The sequence below is a fragment of the Nicotiana attenuata genome, chromosome 3 (assembly GCF_001879085.1).
Source record: "Nicotiana attenuata strain UT chromosome 3, NIATTr2, whole genome shotgun sequence".
Classification (NCBI taxonomy): Eukaryota; Viridiplantae; Streptophyta; class Magnoliopsida; order Solanales; family Solanaceae; genus Nicotiana; species Nicotiana attenuata.
In genome coordinates this window covers 4,410,664-4,412,909 of record NC_031991.1, presented here as the reverse complement: position 1 = coordinate 4,412,909, position 2,246 = coordinate 4,410,664, and positions in this window count along the sequence as shown.

Sequence of the window (2,246 nt, the reverse complement as noted above, 5' to 3'; positions counted from 1 at the left end):
AGCTGAATGCAATACGCACGATACAAATTCAAGAAGGTGAAGTGTTCCCTAAAAAGTTCTCCCCCCCTGCAGCTCTCGAAGATAAGTCAAGCGTCTCGTACTCGATCTGCACAGACTCTACTACAACCCGCTCATGACTCGTGAGGACCTATGTACTAGGCTCTGATACAACTTGTCACGACCCAAAATCTTACCGTGGTCGTGATGGCACCATATCGTGTTACAAAGGCAGCCTATTCCCGATCAATATCACTACTATTTTGATTATAAGATTCTAATAAAACATTTTCCAATATTTATTCTGATAAACTAAACCAACTCTAATTTATAAATATATAAATACGAAAACGAGTCCGCAAACATTCAGGGTCGTCCACTAAGTCATGAGCGTCTACTAAAACTATGACTGAGATATATAAACTGTCTAACTGTCTAAAGAAGAAATGATAAAAGGAGTAACAAGGCCCTGCGGACGCTAGCAGCCTTGCAGTCTCCATTAAGGCCGGCGTGAACTCAATCGATGCCGTGCTCTAACTCACCTGGATTTGCACATAAAGTGGCATGGTGTAGTATGAGTACAACCACCTCAACAGGAAACAGAAATAACCAAGGATTGAGCAGTAGTGACGAGCTGAGAAAAATAGTCCAATTATTTACTTTTCATAATTTTAAAAATAACAAGTAAACAGTTTTATTCCTTACTCGTAAATGCACAAAGAATTTAACAATAAATGCAGCAACAGCAAAGTAAATGCAACCTCACAGCAATGTCACTCATCAACTCAGCACTCGCACTCAGCAACTCAACACTCAAATCATACACTCAACACTCTGCGCTCACTGGGGTGTGTACAGACTCCGGAGGGGCTCCCAAGCCCAAGCGCTAAGCACGGACAACTCACGTGCTACCATATCATACCTGGATCCGCACGGTCAACTCACGTGCTCGTGGACAACTCCGCGCTATGGTATCAATACCTGGACCAGCACGGTCAATCACGTGCTACGCGGACAACATCAAGCGCTATGGTATTAATATCCTCACCAACCAGGCACTCGGCCTCACTCCATCATGTACCTCACTAGCCTCACCATCATCAACAAATAGGGAACACAGCCCACCATCATATCACAGCATATTAAGAAAATTAATAGAGACTGAGTTAAACATGTCAATAATTCTATGACTGAGTACAAATAATGTGAGCATAAATAAAGCCTAAGCATGATCTCTACAATGAAGGCGACAATTTTAAAACAAGCATACTACGTAAACATAGATGATGGCATGAGGCCCCACGGGACTGACCAAGTCTCAATCTCTGCAGGTATCACCCACACGCCTGTCACCTAGCATGGGTATCACCTCCAAACAATCAGATGATATCAAATTCTCCGAGTTTATACCCTCAAAGCGCAAGTTTAAAACTGTTACTTACCTCAACAGCGTAAAATCCTACTCCGGGATGTCCTCGTCCCTCGACTCGGTTCCAAAAGCTTCGAATCTAACCATAATCAGAATACTACTATCAACATAGTCAAAAAAATCGAATTACACAATAAAAACTACATAAACATGCCAAAAATTCCGAATCGGACAAATCGCCTTGGGCCCACTCTCGGAATCAGTCAAAATGGCAGAATAATACTCCTCGTCCTCTCCGAGTCTAACCATATAAAAATTTGTCAAAAATCGATACTCGTTTGGTCGCCTCAAATCCTCACTTTAAAAACTCTCCAAAACTCAACCCTAACTCCTTAATTTCACTTTGAAAATCATCAAATCAAATCCCAAAAACGAAGATGGATTCATGAAATAATAATAAAACCGAAGTAGAGAACACTTACCCCATCCATATGGTGAAAATCGCCTCCAAATCGCCCAAATCTGAGCTCCCAATTCAAATATATGACCGAATGAACAAACCCACCTAGTTTTGTATATTTTTCTACCAGCTATTCTGCCTCGTTTCTCGAGCCAAACAATCCTGAAACTCGTATTTTATGCCTCCAATGGATTCCTTGTGAAATTCTAATCAATTTAGGCTTTTGAATCACTCAATTTGATCTCTATAACGAAGGAGATATGTAGGTTTTAATATTTTGCAAATAGTGCAATTTTTAAATACGCTGCTAGTGGCAATTTCGTAATTAAACTGAAAAAAATCTGACAATCTAATTCTTAGTAAATGGCCATAAAATCCTCATACAATGTCCAAATTCGACGATTTCTTTTTGCTACGGAT